The following is a 22,780-nucleotide window of genomic DNA, read 5'->3' as shown; positions in this document are numbered from 1 at the left end:
CCTGATACCAAAACAAGATAAAAACTCCACTAAAAAAGAAAACTACCAGCTAATATCCCTGATGAACATGGATGCAAAAATTCTCAATAAAAGCATACCAAATTCAATAATACATTAAAAAAAACATTCACCATGATCAGGTGTGATTTATTCCTGCATTGCAAAGGTGTTTCAATCTTTACAAATCAATCAACATGATACACAACATTAATAAAAGAAATGATAAGAACTATATGATCATTTCAATAGATGCAGAATAAGCATTGAACAAAGAACAACATCCATTCATGATAAAAACCCTCAGAAAAGTAGGTTTATAGAGAACATACCTCAACATCATAAAGACCACCTATGAGAAACCAACAGCTAATATCATCCTCGATGAGGGAGAACTTAGAGATTTTCCTCTAAGGTCAGTAACAAGACAGGGATGTTCACTTTCACCACTTTTATTCAACATAGTACTAGAAGTCCTAGCCTAAGGAATCAGACAATCAAAAGAAATAAAAAGCATCCGAATCAGCAAGGAAGAAGTCAAATTTCCACTATTTGCCGATGTAACCATACTCTATATATAACACCCCAAAGACTCCACCATAAAACTGCTAGAACTGATAAACTAATTCAGTAAAGTCACAGGATACAAAATCAACATATAGAAATCTCTTGCATTTCTGTACACCAATAATGAAGCAGCAGAAAGAGAAAATAAAAAATCATTCCCATTTATAATTGCACCAAAACCCACAAAATATCTAGGGATAAACCTAACCAATTTGAAAGACCTGTACTCTGAAAACTATAAAACACTGATGAAAAAAAAACTGAAGATGACACAAAGAAATTGAAAGATATTCCATGTTCACAGATTGGAAGAACAAATATTATTAAAATGTCTATACTACCCAAAGCAGTCTACACATTTAATGCAATCCCTATCAAAATACCAACAGCATTTTTCACACAACTGGAGCAAACAATATTAAAATTTCTATGGAACCACAAAAGACCCTGAATAGCCATAGCAATCTTGAAGGGGGAAAAAAAGCTAGAGGCATCACAATTCTGGACTTCAAGTTATATTACATAGTGGTGGTAATCAAAAGAGTACAGTAGTGGCACAAACGTAGACACATAGATCAATAGGACAAAATAGAAAACCCAGAAATGAACCCATAACTATATGATCAATTAATCTTTGATGAATCAGGAAAGACTATTCAATAAGAAAAAGACTGTTTCTTCAACAGATGGTGTTGGGAAAACTGGACAGCAACATGCAAAAGAATGGAACTGACTACTCTCTTACACCATACATAAAAATAAATTCAAAATGGATTAAAGGCCTAAATGTTAACTGTTACCATCAGAGTCCTAGAAGAGAGCATAGGCAGTAACCACTTTGACATTGGCTGTAGCAACTTCTTTCTAGATATGTCTACTGAGGCAAGGGAAACGAAAGCAAATATAAACTGTTGGGACTTCATCAAGATAAAAAGCTTCTGCACAGTGAAGAAAACAATTAACTAAAAGGCAACGTTTGGAATGGGAGAAAATATTTTCAAATGACATATCTAATAAAGCATTTGTATTCAAATTCTACAAAGAACTTATAAAATTCAATACTCAAAATAAATAATCCAATTTAAAATGGGCAGAAGACAGGAATAGACATTTTTCCAAAGAAGACATATAGTTGGCTAGCAGACATGAAAAGATGCTCAACATCACTCATCTTCAGGGAAATACAAATTAAAACTACAGTGAGATGTCACCTCCCACCTGTCAGGAATGGCTAAAATAAACAACACAAGAAACAACATGTGTTGGTGAGGATGTGGAGAAAGGGGAACCCTCTTGCATTGTTGATGGAAATACAAACTGGGGTAGCCACTGTGGTAAACAGTATGGAGATTCCTCAGAAACTTAAAAATAGAACTACCCTATGATCCAGCAATTGTACTAGAAGGTATTTACCCAAAGAATGCAAAAATAGTAAGTCAAGGGGATACATGCATCCCTATGTTTATACCAACATTATCTACAATAGCTAAATTATGGAAGCAGCCCAAGTGTTCATCAACTGATGAATGGATAAAGAACTTGAGGTATATATATATATATATATATATATATATATATATATATACATAATGGAATATTATTCAGACATAAAATGAATGAAATCTTGCCATTTGCAATGACATGGATGGAGCTACACAGTATTATGTTAAACAAAATAAGTCAGAGAAAGACAAATACCATATGATTTCACTCATATGTGGAATTTAAGAAATGAAACAAGCAAAGGGAAGAAAAAAAAAGAGAGTCAAACCATGACATCGGCTCTTCACTATAGAGGACAAACTGATGATTACCAGAAGGGACGTGGGTGGGGATGGATTAAATAGGTGATGGGGATTGAGGAGTGCACTTGTGATGATCACTGGTTGTTTTATAGATGTATTGAATCAGTATATTGTAGATATGAAACTAATATTCAACTGTACATTAACTACCTGGAATTTATATAAAAACTTAAAAAAATAAATGTAAAAAAATAATGAATAAATCAATCTTTGTGATCCATGTATTCCGTTTACTACTTATGAGAGATGTTTTCTAGTATCGTCACAGAAATTTTGTCTTGCTACTACCTCTCCCAACTAGAGAACAGTGTTGTGGTCTTTAGTTGGTAGGAAGAATTTCTATGGCATAACTCCCTTCCTAATGTCCTGCCAGGTGGACTATAGCATCATTTAACTACAATAAACATTTGGCAGTTAGGCGTTATCAGGAATCTTACACATGAATATGAGAAAGTAGGTAAAAGTAGGGACAAAAGTTGAAGACCTTATGCATACTTATTGCCTGTCACATCAAGGCATTGCCCTCAAATTTGATAAGCTATAGAATCATCTCTAGGAGTATTTTAGGGTATTGGAATCTCCCCTCCTGTATTACAAGGAAGGTTGATAAAGGTTTTCACTCTTAGGTTATCCAAAAGAACCCAATACCCAACATGATTTGTCTATCAGCATTACTAATTTAGTCCTACCCAGTTTGAAGACTAAATTGATTGTCTTTACATTAACATAGTATTTGAGTTTAATAAGCATATCAATGTTTTCCATGAAATGATTAGAAATGATAAAATTTGATCCTATTCTCATTAAAACAAGAAAATGAATAAAGCTTCTCAAGTGGTTCTCCATAATGCAAAACTTATTAGGAACAAGTTAAAAAGAGAAGTCAAGCATTTAGAAGATCTATTTAATTTAAATTTTAAAGAGTTAAAAAAACATTCATAATGTAGAAGAAAGGAAAAAGAAATCTGGATCTTACAGTCTAATGGGAGAGATAGACAATAAATAATCATATGAATAATGATAAAAGTGTAACTCTAGTAATTTTCTTGAAGGGAAGATATATAAGAAACTCTAGGTTTACAGTATAGGACACTTTTGTTAATATTTTTATGACTTCCTCCGTGTTGGGAGGGATAATTGAGATAATTCATGTGAAATAAGTTTTTTTTTAAATTACATTAAAGTGTGTATGTGTATGATATTTATAATAATAACTACTTTCCTTTTGTGAATCAAACTTTGTATGCCTGCTTCTGGATTTATATTGAAATATTTAACTATTTAAATTTAACTAGTTTATTAAATTATTACAGCCTTTTATTACACATTTAATCTGTAAATGTTGTGACGATGATTTTACAAAGACTGGCATCCTCAGTTTTGTGGTAAAAACAAAGATGATTATGAAATCACAGACTTTTTGGGTTAATACACTACATTCTAAATTATTGATATATTATTCTCAAATTACAATTGATAACAAGATGCATTGAATTTCTTCCTATTTCACATCTAAAATAGATAATATTAAGCCATGAAATGATTTAGAAGGATATAACATAAAAGCACAGTCCTTAGCTAGTCTGTTTTAAATTGTATTAATCTCCTTAGGCTAGAAACTGGGTTACATAAACAACAAAAAATGTATCTTCCCACAGTTCTGGGAGCTGGAAATCTAAGATCAAGGTAATCTAAGATCAAGGAAATCTAAGGAAATCTAAGGAAATCTAAGATCTAAGGAAATCTAAGATCAAGGAAATCTAAAATCAAGATCCTTTGTGTTGGTATCTCTTCCTCTTCTAATAATGGCACCAGTCCCAGCAGATTAGGGTCCCACCTTCGTGATGGTGTTATTTACCTCCCTAAGTGCCGTGTACCCAAATATAATCATATTGAAGGTTAGGGCTTCAACATATGAATTTGGGGATATACAATACAGTCCAAAACGTAAACCTTGCATTATTTTGAAAAATAAAGTACACTTATACCACCAATAATATATGGTCTTTTTATTAATCCTATTCCAAACAAATCCCAATTTGAAAATTAGCATCTGTCACTGAACTTTAATAAAAAAAGAAGTTCTTTTATTTTAAGTAACATAAATAGAAAAAAATCTGGTTTAATTTTTGCATACAAAATTTTAATGAATGCTAGTATAGCAATCAAATGATTCTATGTAAATATAAACAATTTTATGTTAAATCATTACTATATATGTATAATTATATGGTGACAAGCTTTAAAAAATAATCTTGAAATATTTTGTGTCCAACTTTAGATTTGTTATCTCATAGGAAGAAAGAAATCTAGATGGGAAATATTGAACATTGTGAAGATTACTGCACAAAATGATATCATGAGAAAGGAATTTTCATGAGGACAGGGATGTTGTCTGCTTTTTTCTTTGCCACCATAACCTCAGAGCCTAGAATAGTATCTTGCTCAAAATAAGTGTTCTGGGGTGCCTGGGTGGCGCAGTCGGTTAAGCGTCCGACTTCAGCTCAGGTCACGATCTCGCGGTCCGTGAGTTCGAGCCCCGCGTCAGGCTCTGGGCTGATGGCTCAGAGCCTGGAGCCTGTTTCCGATTCTGTGTCTCCCTCTCTCTCTGCCCCTCCCCCGTTCATGCTCTGTCTCTCTCTGTCCCAAAAATAAATAAAACGTTGAAAAAAGAAAAAAAAAAGTGTTCTAAAAATGTTGGTCAAGTAGATAATTAGCACATCATTTGGGCAACCTGACTTAATATCCTATAACATTTTACAATTCTCCTGAATCCTTCTCATAATGACATGAGATCGTTAAATAAAGCTGTGGTTTTAAAAATCCGTACATTTACTGGGCAGAAGCTTTTATACTGTCTTGTTGTTCTCTCTAATTTAAAAGTGCTGCATTTATCATCTCAATACTTTATACCTAGCTACTTTACAAAATTTTTAATGTTGTCCCAAGATCCAAAATCCATACTTTCTTGTTTATAAAATTATGATTACTGTATCCTATTTTAACTTTAAACTTAACATTGAGTTTTAGAAAACAAAAATGAATAAATTATGGTTTTATAAATATTCATTTAAAATTCTGATGGCATTTATAACTATATAAAATCACAAAACAAATAGGGAATTGGTATTTGTATCATTTATTTGCTTTGTAAGAAAGTTCTATTGCCTTAATTTTGGGCAAAGAGACGTTACCTTTTACCAAAGGTAAATTTTGATGATGTGTATTGACAGATATTAATTACTATTAGTTTTCACTAGATACCCAAGGGAATTGAGGACTACTTAATTTTTTCTTTTTCACTTTGCCTTTTGTCATTTTATAATTTGCCTTTCAAGCATTGAAATTAGAATGTAGAAAAATGTCAGGGAAAGAACTCTGGTTTTAGAATCAATCATAACATAATCCCTGATGGTTAAACTGCTTACTAGCTGTGTGTTCTATGGACATTTATATATCTTTTGCTTCTTCTTCCAGAATTTGACCTATTTTTAAATGAAATATCAGGCATAATAAAAATGGCTATGATTCTATTCTTTTATAAATAAAATATTTGTATTATGTTAAAATCAATTTAGATTTTCTTCATAGGAAAACCAGAAGGTTTATTGTAAGTCTGTGTTATAAGTTATACAATTATAACTTATTTCATACCATGAAGGAGAATTTTAGAAGTTTTAAAAACATACAAATAAAATTACATCTTTGGGAGGAAAGCCAACTCCTAGAGATTCTGTCCTCAACATTGGTAAATGTTTCAAAACAGGGCTGACTCAAATCACATAAGGCTGTGACCTTTCCCTTGTTATTTGTCACTAACAAGCTTGACAGCAGTGAGGATGTTAGTGACAAATGTAAGAAAATAGGTCATCATTGCTCATTTTGGATATAGTAGGTACTTCTTTTCTTACGTGGTTGTCAAATTAACCCCGGGGATATTTTTCGGGTTGCCAGATCTACTATGTTAAATATCTATGTGTAGATGTTTGGCTTTATTTTGATGCTACCAAATTTAGTGCAAGACTAGAATAAGCTTTTTTCTTAAATGCTGTCAAGTCTCTCTTCTACCAGCTTTCATTCTTCAATTAAATTTCAGAAAGGAGAAATTTCTCAAAAAAGAGTGTACTTATGTTTCTTGGTGTCTTTTGTAAAATACATGTAAATGGGTTTTCTAAAATCATGCATCTTCTCTGTCTATCCAGCTTATACTCTCTCTGTTTTACTAAGTGTCTCTCTCTGTCTCTGTCTCTGTCTCTTTCTCTCTCTCACACACACAGACATATTTTGGTGAAGATAGGAAATTTCAAGCTCTCTTCAACATTAGGACCTTTGACAATGAGCTTGATGCTTTATATACATTATCTTTACCCTTCTACTCTCCTCTTCAGGCTAGTATTATTTTCATTTTCATGTGATAGATGCTTGGAGGGAGAAAAGGGCTTGATGTAGGACCCACAATTAGTAAGCTTTGGAGCTGGAATTTGAATCAGTTCATCTGGATCAATAGACTGCAATCAACTCACTTCCCTCCCTCTAGAGGCAAAAGAGAAAGGAAAAAAATGTAATGAGATGATTTCTTTTAAAATAAATTATTATTAAAGAGGTTACTTGATAAGTATTCAAAATTCAAAATTTGAGTTCCACATAGAGAACTGATTTAAAAATATATAGAAGACTAGCATCTCTCTTATAGCTAGCTATTTTTCTTAATCAGTTTTTCTTTTATGACTTAAGTAGTCTTCCTATTCCAAATATACACAAAGCACTTGAAAACATATTTCAAAGGACCTCTAGAGTGGAGTACTAGTAAGGAGTCAACTCAGATTCTTATATTTCTTCCTACACTGAAAGGCACAAGCTTCCTTTGTTATATATTTCATTTCTCATGTTCCTCAATTCCAGCTCTCTAGCTTCCAAAACTAACATTCTTGAATAAGAAGAAATCTGTGCCAATGACTACTCGGAATTTTTCCAACCACAAGATTCACAGTCTCTGGCTGCCTCTAATTCATTATCTTCTACATATCCAACAATGACTCAAGCCAAATACCAACCAGGCCAGGACACCTTTTGATCTGCCAAAGCAACTTGTGAAAGAGGTAAACCAGTCCAATTCTGATAATTGATCTATGAGGAAATTAGATAGTCTTCTTGCAAGCAAGTGTCAGTACTGTGACCAAGCAGAGATGACAGAATTCACAAGCTGTTTCATCATTGAACTGTATCAGAAAGAATATTTTTGTAAACATAGTAAATGTACTAAACCATCTTGACAGCATTATATTAAGCTTAGATTTAATAATAATGACTGGGCTACATCACTAAGCACAATATAACACTGTGATTTGGCAAATCGCCAATGGATTTCATATATTAATCTTACTGAAGTCGATAAGTTACTCTGCAAAATTGTTTATGAAGGCTTAGATAGATTCTAGGTTCAATTTTAATTGGCTCTATTTCTTCATCAACTAGGCAATTTTAAATTTATTTTTATCTTATTTAAGTTTAGTTTTTAATTTTAATTACAGTATCATTAACATACAATGTTCTATTAGTTTTAGGTGTACAATATAGTAATTCAAAAACTGTACATATTACTCAATGCTCATCATGATAAGTATACTCTTTAATCACCATCACCTATTTCACCCATCCCCCCCACCCACCTCCCCTCTGGTAACCATCAGTTTATTCTCTATAGTTAATAGTTTGTTTTTTGGTTTGTCTCTCTCTCTCTCTGTCTCTGTCTCTCTCTCTCTGTCTCTCTCTTTTATAACTTTGTTTTGTTTCTTAAATTCCACATATGAGTGAAATAATATGGTATTTGTCACTCTCTGACTCATTTCACTTAGCATTATACTTTCTAGCTCACCCATGTTGTCGTAAAAGGCAAGATTGCATTCTTTTTATCTCTGAATAATATTCCATTTATGTGTGTATATATATATATATATATATATATATATATATATATACACACACACACATGAGACATCTTCTTTGTCCATTTATCTATTGATGGATACTTCAGCTGTTTCCACATTTTGGATATTGTAAATAATTATGCAATAAACATAGGAGTGCATGTATCCCTTTGAGTTAGTGTTCTTGGATTTGGGGGGTAAACACCCAGTATTGTGACTGCTGAATCCTAAAGCAGTTCTATTTTTAATTTTTTTTTTAATTTTTTTTTTCAACGTTTATTTATTTTTGGGACAGAGAGAGACAGAGCATGAACGGGGGAGGGGCAGAGAGAGAGGGAGACACAGAATCGGAAACAGGCTCCAGGCTCCAAGCCATCAGCCCAGAGCCTGACGCAGGGCTCGAACTCACGGACCAGGAGATCATGACCTGGCTGAAGTCGGACGCTTAACCGACTGCGCCACCCAGGCGCCCCTGTTCTATTTTTAATTTTGAGGAAACTGCACATTATTTTCCACAATGATTGTACCAGTTTGCATTCCTGCCAACAATGCACGAGGGTTCTTTTTTCTCCATAAACTCACCAACACTTGATGTTTACTGTGTTCTTTATTTTAGCCATTCTGACAGGTGTCAGGTGATCTCACATTGCAGTTTTGATTTGTATTCCCCTGATGATGAGTTATATTGAGCATCTTTCCATGAGTCTGTCAGTCAACTGGATATCTTCTTTCAAGAAGGATCTGTTCATGTCTTCTTCCCATTTTAATTGGATTATTTCTGGGGGGGGGTGGTGTTGAGTGGTATCAGGTCTTTATTTATTTTGGATACTATCCCTTTATCGGATATGTAATTTGAAAATATCTTCTCCCAATCAATGGGTTTTTTGTTTTGTTTTGTTTTCTGTTTTGTTGATTGTTTCCTTCACTATGCAGAAGATTTTTATTTTAATGTAGTCCCAATAGTTGAAATTTGCTTTTATTTCCTCTGCCTCAGAAGACATATTTAGAAAATCATTGCTATGGGCAATGTGAGAAAATTACTGCCTGTGCTCTCTTGTAGGATTTTTATGGTTTTAGGTTTCACATTTAAGTCTTTAATCCATTTTGAGTTTATTTTTGTGTAGGGCATAAGTGGTTCAGTTTCATTCTTTTGCAGAGTTGTCAAGTTTTCCCAACACCCTTTGTTGAAAATACTATCTTTTTCCCATCGCATATTCTTTCCTCCTTCGTTGAAGATTAAATGTTCATGTAATTGTGAGTTTATTTCTGGGTTTTATATTCTGTTCCATTGATTTGCCTATTTCTGTGTCATACTCTTTTGATTACTACTCTTTTGTAATATAACTTGAAGCCTGAAATTATGATACCTCCAATATTGTTTTCCTTTTCCAAGATTGCTTTGGCTATTCAGGGTCTTTTGTGGTTCCATACAAATTTTAGAATTGTTTGTTCTATCTCTGTGAAAAATTCTATTGGTATTTTTATAGGGATTATGTTAATGTGTAGATTGCTTTGGGTAGTTTAGACGTTTTAATAATATTTGTTCTTCCAATCCATGAACATGAGATGTCTGTATTTCTTTGTGTCTTCTTCAATTTTTGTCATCAGTGTTTTATAGTTTTCATAGTATGGGTCTTTTACCTTTTTGGTTAGGTTTATTCCTACATATTTTATTATTTTTAGTACAGTTGTAAATGGGATTGTTTTAATTTCGCTTTCTACTGCTTCATTATTAGTGTATACAGATCTGTAGTGTATACAGATTTCTGTATGTTCATTTTGTAGCCTACAACTTTACTGAATTCATTTATCAGTTCTAGTAGTTTTTTGGTGTGGTCTTTTGAGTTTTCTCTATAGAGTATTATGTCATCTGCAATAAGTGAAAGTTTTACTTCTTCCCTACAAATTTGGATGTCTTCTGTTTCTTTTGTTATCTAATTGCCATGGTAGCATTTCCAGTAAAATAAAAGTGGTGAGAGTGAACGTCAAGTAGGCATTTTTTTCAATATAACTTTGAGTTGCATGTATAATGGCAAGTCATAAAGAAACTAAATCTTTTCATAACTGATGTTCTTGGATGTGTCTTAATAATCATCCTATAAAAATATGGTATTCATTGGTCTTACTTGATTTAAACACATAAAAGAAATGGGAAGGAAGAAATAAAAGAAGTGTAAAAGGCTGTAAGAGGTAGTTCCATATATTTTCACTAATATTCCTTAAAACAACTCTGGAACATAATTATTATCCATATTTTATAGATGGCAAAACTGGGGTTTATAAATATATAAGATCACAAATTAGTAAATGAATATTTTTCTCCTCAGTAGTTTGAATTCTCTATCAGCTCATATAAAGCTTTATTAGTAATACCAGGTTTTTTAAACTTTTTTTAATGTTTATTTATTTTTTTACAGAGAGAGGGGGCAGAGGGGCAGAGAGAGAGGGAGACACAGAACATCCAGCAAGCTCCAGGTTTGCAGCGTCAGCACAGAGCCTAATGCGGGGCTCTAACTCACAAATGGTTAGATCATGACTTGAACTTCTGAAGTCAGATGCTTAACCAACTGAGCCACCCAGGTGCCCCTAATAATACCAGTTTAAATAACTATTAAGAAAAAGAAGTATTTGTTATTTTTAAATGAGTTTTACGTTTTATGTTAAGCTCTTGAGGATAAGATGGTATCTTAAATAAATATATTATTTATATTGACTAATCAAGGATCTTGTACCTGGAAATATGTGACTTTATGTTAAAAATAAAAATAAATTATTAAAAGTGTTCTTACACATCCATAACTTGTAGTAATACGAAATTAGTATAAATTGTAAAAATTCTATTCTGTTAAAGTCTTCCAAATCTGTTTCATTCTCACTCGCATCACCTTAGGTCAAGTTTTATCAATATACGATATACAGAATTTGTTTTTAAAGGCCAAATTCTAAATTTTAAGCAAAGTTAAAAATATATTCAGTCAAATTTTTATGTATTCTTCTCTTGACTTGTTTTGTATAGAGGAATCTATTGTTCAGTATAAGAGGTGAATATATCATGCTTGATAAGATTAGTAAGACAGTGACTCAGGTAATAGCAATTTTATATAAAGTTCAGGGTCAAAAACAAACAAAAAACACAACTCGAGAAAGCTGAAAAATAAGAATAGTTGATGATTTAGGGATGCCTTGGTGGCTCAGTTGGTTAAGTGTCTCAGCTCTTGATTTCAGCTCAGATGGTGAGCTCATGGATTGTGAGATGGAACCCCATGTCGGGCTCTGTGCTGACAGCATGGAGCCTGCCTGGGATTCTTTCTCTCCCTCGCCCTTTGACCCTCCCCCACTCATGCACTCTCAAAAATAAATAAGTAAACATTAAATAGGAATAATTGATGATTTAAAAATAGTAAATCACATGGTCTAACAAATAAGACTATATGTTTGTATAACTCAGATGTCATTCTGTCCTTTTTTCCTTCAAAGGTTATTGCCCACATGTTATCACTGACTCTGAAATCCTTTCTAACCCCCTTCAAAAAGGTTGGTTTCTTCTTAATCCTTCCTATGGCACTTTCATACACGTCTGTGATAGAGCTTGTCCAATTTGGGTTTATTTGAGTATATGTGTGACATCTCTGTAATACTTTTACCTCCTCAGGAGCTAGAATGATGCCTTTTCTCACTGGTATTTGTAATGGACACGCAACAAATATTTTTAATTGTTAAATATATATACTAATTATGAATATATATTAAATCAATTTCATTATATTATTATATGTTGCTATATGTTATATAAGTAATACGTGCATTACTTATATAAAATAATAGGTACATCATTTTATATTTTAATTATACATAAAAATTAAAAAATGAATGGATATACTTTATTCACATGGCTTTGTGTTAAGCTATAGAGTTTATCCTATGTTCAGTAGGATGGTAAGTTTGCATTTCCCAATTAAAAAAACAGGGAGGTGACTGGCCAGTTTTCTAATCCACAGGAAGAGGGTTTGTATCTGTGCCTATATGCAAAGCATTTCAGAAGGTCTTTTGCAACACCTTTTCATGAGTGCAACACATTTTCATGACTCTTTCCACTAAATAGAAACATTCATTTACTAAAGACCTGCTACTTTTTATAATAAAATGTACGGGTTTTTAAAAGGTTAAGTTTTTGTAATTTATAAAATTAACCACCAAACAATTGTTTTTACCTGAGTATTCGTGACACACAAATAATCCATTATATTGATTCTGTTCTCATCAATAGTTCTCTCATATTTCCCAGAATTGGTTGTCTTTGGGGATGTTACATAATAAAGTACTCATGAGACCTCATTATAGAACCAACTCTATTTTCAATCATTAAATTAATGTTCTTATTAAGATAAAGTGTGAGCTGTTTAAATAGTTGCTTTCTTGAAAATGCTGCTTAAAATACTTAAAATCCTTTAGAATAGAGAAGGAACTTTTTTGTCATAATAAAGAATGATATTTTTGGTTAAGAAATTTAATTGCAATTAAATTAATAAATGTAGTGAATTATTTATATACAAACTGAATTGATGCAAACATGACTTCTTTTCAAAAGGAGAAAAATAGGAGAATAGCATAACTATAATCACTTGACAATATAGCCACTCCCAACTGTGAGGCAAATCACCTTTCAAAAAATATATATATATATATATGTATATACATATACACAAATATATATACACACACATATATATACACACACACACACACACACACACACACACACACACACACACACACATCAAAGGCATCCTTACACATTTAACGCATTTCCTTTCACTTATGTTTAGTTGCATGGATAGAAATAAAAAGGAGGACTTTAAAAATTACTTTTGTTTAACTTAGCCATGGTAAACTGGTATATTTTGGCTAAGTAGAATTAATCATCTAATGTAATTAAAATAATTTATATTTAATTAATTATTTTATTCAAATTTGTTAAGTACCACAGATGCACTAGATTATATGTTATATATAAATACAAATAAAAGATTCTAATTGTTTATAATGTCTTTTCCCTGAAGAAGCTTAAAATCAGTTTGTAGGTAACCATATGGATATGGACATATATGTGTATATATGTGTATATACATGTATATATACCATTTGCTTTATATAGTCTTTAAAGATATGAATAAAATTATTATATTTATTATATAGTATCATCATAAGACTTGTAATTACTTAAGTGATCGCATTTTACATTTATTTCCTATTCAATAATAGAAAAATTGTTGTGTGTTAGTCAGTTGTCTTAGTTATCTTGTGCTGCCACAACAAAGAACCACAGACTGAGTGCATTACATGACAGAAACTTACTTCCTCACAGTTCTGCAAGTTTTAAGTCCAAGATCAAATTGTAAACTGGGTTGGTTGCTTCTGAGGGGCCTAAGGGAAGGTGCTATTCTAGGCCTCTCTCTTTGGCTTTGTAGCTTGTTGTCTTCTCCCCGTGTCTTCATGTTGTCTTGCCTCTGCTCATGTCTGTGTCCCAATTTCCACTTCATTCAAAGCCACCAGTCATACTGGACAGGGCCCACCACAATGACCTTATTTTAACTTTATTACCTCTGTAATGTAATCACCAAATGTACTGATATTCTTAGGTACTAGGGCTGAAGACCTCAATATATGAATTTTGAAGGGACATAATTAAGTCTGCAAATAATCTACCTTTAGTCCCCTAAAAAGCCATATCCTTTTCATATGCAAAACCTATTTAACTGATTCTTCCAGACTCAAAGTCTTAACCTATTCCAGAAGCAAATTTAAGTTCAAATCACCTATAAATATTACCTACATCAGGTATGGGTGAGAATTGAGGTACGATTCATCCTAAGGGAAATTTTCTTTCCAGCCCTTTTCTAAGGCTGTTAATAACAAGTTACCATAGACTAGGTGGTTTATATAACAGAAATTTCTTTCTTTATAGTTTTTTAATAGAAAGTTTATTTATTATTTATTTGAGAGAGACAGTGTGGGTGGGAGTGGGGCAGAGAGAGAGAGAGAGAGAGAGAGAGAGAGAGGGAGAGAATCCCAAAGAGGCTCCACACTGCCATCAGAGAGCTCCATGTGGGACTCAAATCCACAAAATCGTGAGCTCGTGACCTGAGCTGAAACCAAGAGTCAGAAGCTCCACCAATTGAGCCACCTAGGTGCCCCTTTCTTTATAGTTTTGGGTGGTAAAAGTCTAGGATCAAGTTTTTGGCAGGATAGTGCCTTCAGAGTGCCAGAATAGGTGTGTTCCTGATCTTTCTCCTTGGCTTGTAGATGGCTGTCTTCTCCATGTATCTTCACATCATTTCCCCTCTGTATACACCTATGTCCAAACTTCCTCTTCTGATAAGAATACCAGTCATACTGGTTTAGGGCACACCCTAACGACTTAATTTTAATTGCCCCTGTAAAACCCTATCTTCAGGGGATCTAGGTGACTCAGTCATTTGTGTTGAACCTTGATTGCAGCTCAGGTTATGAACTCATGATTCATGAGATCCAGCCTTGTGTCAGGTTCCACACTGACAGCTTGGAGCCTGCTAGGGATTCTCTCTCCTTTCTTTCTTGACCCTCCCCCTGCTTGTGCTGGTTCCCTCTCTCTCTCTCAAAATAAATAAACATTAAAACAAAACAAAACAGAGCAAAAAACAAACAAAAAAACCCAGTTTCACATATGGTCACATTCTGGTGTACTGGAGTTAGGATTTCAACCTACAAATTTGAGAGGGTATAGAATTCAGTCTATAATACTTCAAATTAATGTCATATTTATAATACTATATCTCCCAGGGGCACCTGGGTGGCTCAGTCAGTTAAGCATCCAACTTTAGCTCAGGTTTGTGGGTTCGAGCCCCGCATCGGGCTCTGTGCTGGCAGCTCAGAGCCTGGAGTCTGCTTTGGATTATGTGTCTCCTTCTCTCTCTTCCCCTCCCCTGCTCATGCTCTGTCTCTCTCTCTTAAAAATAAATAAGCATTAAAAAAATTTATATAATGCTATATCTCCCAACTATTTCTAGAGAAACCGCTCAAAATTTCTATTTAATTCCAAAATTATTTTTTCTTGATTTAAGACATAAATTTCTAATAGTATAGATTAAAATTATTAACTATTTCCAAGACTGAATCTATGGTTTTAATGTTGAAAGTATTCATACATAAGTTGGTTCCACCAGTGTTAAACATATATTACTGAGTTACCTGAAATTTATGTCCATATTCTATGACAAATACATTGTCTATGTAAAAAATGAGACAGTTACTTCTAAGATGTTTCTTAACAGTCTACTTCAATCCCATTTATATGCATCATATGCAAATTTTAACATAGTTTTTGAGAGGCCTCAAAATATATATAAATAAAAAATCATAGTGCCATTATAGGATGTTCCTTCAAAAACTTCAATTAGCCAACAAAATAACAAAAATGACATTAATTAGATATAAATATATAATAGACATTATTTTACATAATTATATTAATATTGGGAAATAAAAGGATTATTATAAACTTTATATACTTCCTCAGAGTTCAAAGTATAATGATAAAAATGTGATATAATAGACACATAAGGGCAGTTAATGCTTAATTTCCACACTATTGTTGTCACTATAAATTGATATTTATAATAAAACTTGGCTTTTTTCAATACTTATGAAAGACCAATGCTTCATGAAAAACTTGCTGTGTTCTTGAATATAGGTTAAATCATTCTCACTGGATCATAAACATTAACACCAAATGCTAAACTTTAAGTCACAGAATCTCTAATAGGATGGAGCCTACAATGTCATTATTATTAACTATGTCCTAGATATAGAAACCTTAACTAAATCCTAGGTGAGTTGATTTTTAAGTGTAATTACCGTTACCAGTTACAGTTTCAGAACGACTACTATGTATCAGACATTTGCAAATACACCATATACAACACACACACACACACACACACACACACACACATTTATGGGTATTAATTGAATGCAAATTGGTATGTCTGTCCCTCTGTCAATCAAAATTAATGCCTGAATCACAAAATGCTTAAAATTTCTGTGAAATACTGTAATCAGTTTTATTGAAAATATCTATAGACTTATTATAATTTTTTTGGTAATATTCAAAGCATAGATGTGGATACTAGTGAAAAAAATGAAATAATCCCTGCTTGTTAGTTCATAGTATACTCTGGCACATAATGGATATGCAAAATATTAATAAAAATACAGTAGGGTGTATTAATGGGATATCAAATAAGTGCCATATTCAATCAGTACAGATTTAGGAATGGCTGTGATAAAATGAAAAAAAAATGACTACATATCAACACAAGTCTAGAAGGAGTAGACTATAGGGTTATTACTCTGCAGCTTCCACTAAAATTTTGTAAAGGCAAAAGTTAATTAAGAATGGTAGAATAGATTTATAATTTTGTTTCGAAGCCTGGTAAGATCTCATTTTTTTCTCCCTTGTCATTTATATAAAAGTTTATGTTTTGAATCAGATTTAATGTTTTTCTCTTGATAATTTCCTTTTGTGATTTCACCAAAATAAAACATGTACACAGAGATGTACTTCATTATGCTCTTTTTAAACCAACGGCAAAGCCCTAAAATATGCTTATTTTATTTCCTTATTCTTAACATATCAGAAATTCAGTAAGGTATGTTTTGTAACAAAATGTCTTAAAGAAGCATAAATTCCGTAGAGAGTGAAAACATATGTCGCAACTCAGTATCTGATTTATACTGAACACCTGCAGACTGAATTTTTTTCTATTTGCTTTCCATTTGAAAAATGGCAAAAGAGAGCACTGAGCATCATCAATGTGACTCTTTTATTTGTCGGCTCTGAACCTGCTACTGCTTTATGATGACATGTTTTTCTACTCTGGAAATATGTTCATTGTTTGTTAGTACATGGTAGGCGGTGCCTTCAAAAAAGGATAAAATATATTGAAATGTCAAAAGTACTCACAAAACACTTCTGCTTTATCCTTAAATATGTAATATAAATACTCAACGGTTTCTCATAACTTCCTTAAATGGGAGAGATGCTGAATAGCACAGAACTAAAGTTAGATAAGACACCAATCATCATAATAACAAGATAAATTTGTGTTATTTTGAAAAAGTGCTGCATGATGTGAGTGTCATGTGACTAGATCCAGAGTTTGGCCTCTAGTGATTCCCTCATCAGGCAGCCAGTAAGAAACTCTACAATCTCAAGTCTGACGACGACCTGAATGAGGCTGGAAGAGAACCTCTTGGACTGTACAGCCCTGGCCATTACTGTGATTTCAGCCTTTTGAGACCTGAGCACAGGACCCAGCTAATCCATGATGGTAGGCAGAATAACAGCTCCCTACAATCCCACCTCCTAATAATGGGAACCTACAGATGTGACCTGAAAGGGCAAAGAGTCTTTGCAGATGTGATTCAGTTAAGGATCTTAAGAGGGCAGATTAGCCTGCCTTATCTGGGAGGGACACTAGATGCAACCACAAAGGTCCTCACAAGAGAGAGGCAAGAAAGTCAAGAGAGAAGAAGGCAATGTTAAAATGGAAGCAGAGACTGGAGTGATTCACTTTGAAGTGGAGAAATTGTTCACGAGCCAAGAAATACAGGTGGCCACTGAATGCTGAAAAAGGACAAGGTAACTGAATCTCCCCTGACAGCATCCAGAAGGAAACAGCCTTGCCAACGCCTTACAACTCAGTTTTAGTTTAGTGAAATTGATTTCAGATTTCTAACCTCCAGAAACAGAGCAGAATAAATTTGTGTTATGTTAAGTGATTACGTTTGTGGTAATTTATTATAGCAGTAATAGAAAAGTAATACTCTCATGCTGACCCTTGATCCATGGAAACTGTGAAATAATAAGTTTGCATTATTTTAAGCTACTACATTTGTAGTAATTGTTATGCAGCAATAGAAAATAAATACAATCTCTTTTTAGATAATTGCAGCTATCCCACAACAGTATTTAATCCTAAACTACCTCTGTACTCTCTCCTAAGACCCAAATTAACTAATATTCAAGCCAAACTAATCAAGTTACGGACCTCTAAACATAATATCATGCTGCTCTGTTTGCACCATTCGTCACGCAGAGCACAGTCTTTCCTTTTATTTTCTTGTATTAAATGTTATCATTCCATACAGACTGTCTTAATAAGCTCAGACTGTTAACAACAAATTCCCATCAACCGGTGGATTAAATAACAGATATTTATTTCTTATAATTCTGGAAGCTGGAGATCCAAGATCACAATGACAGCATGGTTGGATTCCCGTGAAGGCCCTCTTCCTGGTTTATAAACGTCCACATTCTGGTTCAGTCTTCACATGGAGGAGACAAAGGGCTCTTCCTCTTCATGTAAGGACAGAATCCCATCGTGGAATTTCATCCTCATGACCTAATTACTGCACAAAGTACCTACTTCTTAATATCAGCCTATTAGAAGTTAGTGACCTATGCTGTTTGAAGGGACACATACATGATATCCATATCAAAGAACAGTTCTAAAACCCAACTTGCCTAAAACATTATGCCCAAGCCAGACATTTTTATAATTTCAAGTGTAATTGAATATGATAAAATTACACATATTTCAAGTGTATAGTTTGATATGCTATGACATATTTATACACCTATGAAAATACCATCAAAATTAAGGTATTGAATATAACTATCATGCCCAAAAGTTACTTCATGGTCTTGTGTAATCCTTCCCTACAACTCTTCTCTGCCCTGAATTTCCCCAGATAATCACTTGTCTCCTGTCAATAGAAGTTTGTATTTTTTAGATTCTTATGTAAGTGGAATTATATACTTTTTTTTTTTGGTCTGGCTTCTTTTGCTCCACATAATTATTTTGACATTCATTCATGCTATATTGCAATTTTCTCCCTAAGCTAAGAATACTTCCAGCAAAATGTCCTCAATTTAGGGAACTTTGAGACTCCATCCGTATTCCCCTTTGCTACGGCTTGAACATACTCTCCATAAGCATAGGCACCATTAGACTCAGCATTTTGTGTCGTCTTCTTCTTCTTCTTCTTCTTCTTCTTCTTCTTCTTCTTCTTCTTCTTCTTCTTCTTCTTCCTCTTATTATTATTATTATTATTATTATTATATTTATTATTTTTATTATGTATAGTTGATACAATCTTGTGTTAGTTTCATGTGTAGTTTATTATTTCTCAGGAATCACTCTCTTGCCTGACCTAGTATCTTCAAAACTGTGTGCAAATATATTTTTTCCTCTCCCTATTTTTTTCTTTTGGTTGTTTCAGGCAAGAGAATCCTTATTACTCCATCTTGGATAGAAGGGGAAGTGTCAAACAACTCTGAATTCTCATTGAATTTATTATCCAAATCACTCATTTTACAATTGTAATTTGCTCTTTTGAAAAGTTGCTTACCTTTTTATCTACAAGTTAAAAATATAAATAGGTTCTTATATTTCATTCCAAATTTTCAGAAGCATAGTCCTCTGCTCATTTTTATGTTCATAAATGTTGGGCCATGGTATTAGAGACATAAAATCATTGCAAGGAAAGTGAGCTATTGTGGAAATTTATAATGTGATTCTCAGTTACCAATTTTGCCCAGTAAAATATCTACCATTCAACTTCTTTGTACTTGACTCATTGCATTTATTTGAATTTGAAAATTTTAGTACTATTTAAATAGGGTTATATACATAAATCTCCAGAACCAGAGTGCCTCTGTTTGAATTTTGAGTTTGTCACTTACCATCTGAATGAATTGAGGAAATTTACTAAGTCTCTCTGTGTCTCAGTTTTCTTATCTACAAAGGGGAAGGAAAGTTAATAAATGTAGTTATCTCAAAAAGCTGTCAATGATTTGATGAGGTAATAAAAGAGTAATAGTAAATGTATCAAAGAATTGTGCTAAGTAAAAGTTATTTTTTTAAAGCACTTAGAAATAAAAAAGTGTACTACCATCGTTTTCTATGTTTTGTGGCTTATCAAAATTCCTTGATTCATCTTTATCCAAATATGTGTTTCTGTGATAACCTGCCAACTTGGTCTAGGAAAACCTTTAGCGGTATATGATTGCAAAGCTTTATAGCAATTTATTTTTGTGACACCCATGTAAGAACCAAAGGAACCTCGGGTAATTGAAATGCAGTTTGTTGAATTTCAGTAGAAGCTCATGATGTAAGATCTCAATCAACAGTTCTTCCACCTATCATAAGAAAAATGTAAAGTGTCCCACAAATTGTGCTCAATATAAAATGTTCTTTGGACACTTTTGAAAAGAAGCTGTTAGAGAAAGGCATTTCTCACTTACTTTTCAGTTCACCCTGGGGATACTATATGTGATATCCATTAGTTCCATAGTAACTGAATTTAAGAGGTTTTAAAAGTGACCAGATATGACCCATAGAGGACATAAGAATTTCAGCTGTTAAAATTGAGGTGAAGCTACGGTTTTAGCTGAATTGGAAACTGAATTACTACTTACTGTTAGACAGAATGGTTATTTTTAGTGCCTTGAGGTTAAAGTCAGTGGGAAGGCAAGAATAGGGGTTATATTACATTGTAGGGAGCTGTCTCTATTGTAGCAGGTGTACAGTTCCATTTATGACTATCCTTCCTATTTTAAGCAAAAATATATATTCTAAGAAGAACAATAATCCAGATATAAAAATATTAAACTGTATGCAGGTATCACCTGGAACTGGCATTTTCAAATCGTTCCAGTAGCATGAAGGAACAAAGGGTTCCAATGGTATGCCTTGGAGAGAAGGGGACAGAGTAGAGTCAAATCTAGCTCTCTGCATTTACACACACACACACACACACACACACACACACCACTTAGAGACACCTCTCCAATATGTTTAATCTACAGTATTTCATCGCAAGTATTTATATAAGAAATAATTCTCTTGTTTAAAATAGGTTCCAAAGCCTCTGTTTTGCAGCACTTCCCCTCCCCCCCTCAGTTGGGGGAAGTATCTATCACTACAATACACAAAGAACATTTTAGGCAACTAATGCCTATTTTTCACACAGAGTTTCAGAGAACTATCCTGATCATATCTTAGGTAAATCAATCAAGAGCACTTCTAAAATAATTTAATTCAGCTTACCAAAGGCCTATTCGGATTACTATAAAATTGAAGTGAAGCCAACACTTTGGTTTGCTGGAAATCTAATTACTACTTAAGTTTCTAGAACAGTGATCTTTCAGGCCTTTGAGGGTAAGTCAGTAGAAATGCCAGAACCAAAGACTTTTTATCGCAGCTGCCCTTATACTCTGTATCCCATACCAATATATAGCTCTTTCTTCTATGGATATGAGGATATTTTGTGACATTATGGTGTGACAAAATAATAATATTGTTCTAAATTATAAGGAAATAGTTTTTGTTTCTGCTTACAGTATTTGATACAGAGCAAGTCACTAGGCTTTTTTAATTTTTATGTTTTTTTTTTCTTTCTTTCTGTGAAAAATAGTGATGATATGCTCATTTGTCTACTTGATATAGTGGCTGATAAAATCAATTGAAATAAAATACGTGATAATGTTTGAATGAATATAAAACTGCAAAGAAAATAAGTCATTATTGTGATTTGGCAGAGAATATTTATATATCCTGATGACCTGAATTGTGTCCTCCTCAAAATTCAAATGTTGACATTCTAACCCCCAAAGGGGTGGTTTTTAGAGATGCACAATTTGGAAGGTAATTTGATTTAGATGCGATCGTGAGGGTGTGGCCCTCATGATGGGATTAGTGCCCTTAAAGAAGAGGCATCAAAAAGCTTGCTCATTCTCTACCTAGGGGCATGTGTCAAGGAGAGGCCATGTGAGCACAGAGCAAGAAAGTGGCCTTCTGCAAGCCAGGAACACAGTCCTTACCAGGAATTTAGTCAGCCAGAACTTTGATCTTAGATGTCCTGGCCACCAGGATAATGAGAAAAAACGTTAAAAAAAAGTTTTTTAATATTTTGTTTTGTTTTGGTTTTGAGAGAGACAGAGGGAGAGAGTGGGGAAGGTGCAGAGAGAGAGGAAGACACAGAATCTGAAGCAGGCTCCAGGCTCTGAGCTGTCAGCACAGAGCCCAACATGGGACACGAACCCACCAACTGAGATCATGACCTGAGCCAAAGTCTGATGCTTAACTGACTGAGCCACCCAGGCGCCCTAGGGAAAAAATAAATAAATAAATAATAGGAGATAATTTTAATAAGACACCCAGTCTATAGTATTTTAATATGGTAACATGAATTAACTAATACATATATCTTAAGATTAGATGAAAAAACAAACAAAAAAATTGCAAACTGTAAACCAGACTTTAAGCATTAGTGATATCTTAAATATCATCTCACAAATAGTTCACGAAGTGTTAAAATATGTGTTGTAAACTTTTAGGTGAGTTCCACAAAGTCTTAAAATATGAAATGGTATTTCTCCTC

The 22,780-nt window shown here is 33.4% G+C and overlaps 1 protein-coding gene and 1 long non-coding RNA gene across 3 annotated transcripts in view; one reads left to right on the top strand and one right to left on the bottom strand.

The window, feature by feature from the left end:
• The window catches only part of MGAT4C (MGAT4 family member C), a 724,438-nt gene that overhangs the window by 46,000 nt on the left and 655,658 nt on the right, over nt 1-22,780 (top strand). The window lies entirely within an intron of this gene.
• Nucleotides 1-22,780, bottom strand: part of LOC109501699 — a 33,671-nt gene that overhangs the window by 9,235 nt on the left and 1,656 nt on the right. The window contains exons 2-3 of one of the 2 annotated variants that reach the window (XR_002159931.2): nt 21,027-21,089; nt 20,082-20,136 (exon numbers count right to left, since the gene is read on the bottom strand). This is a non-coding gene — a long non-coding RNA (uncharacterized LOC109501699). The remainder of the gene's footprint in view (nt 1-20,081; nt 20,137-21,026; nt 21,090-22,780) is intronic. The other variant, XR_002159932.2, reaches the window with a different exon arrangement.

The sequence above is a fragment of the Felis catus genome, chromosome B4 (genome assembly GCF_018350175.1).
Source record: "Felis catus isolate Fca126 chromosome B4, F.catus_Fca126_mat1.0, whole genome shotgun sequence".
NCBI classification, from domain to species: Eukaryota; Metazoa; Chordata; class Mammalia; order Carnivora; family Felidae; genus Felis; species Felis catus.
The sequence above is the reverse complement of the archived record's forward strand: the minus strand, read 5'-3'. Positions and strand labels throughout refer to the sequence as shown.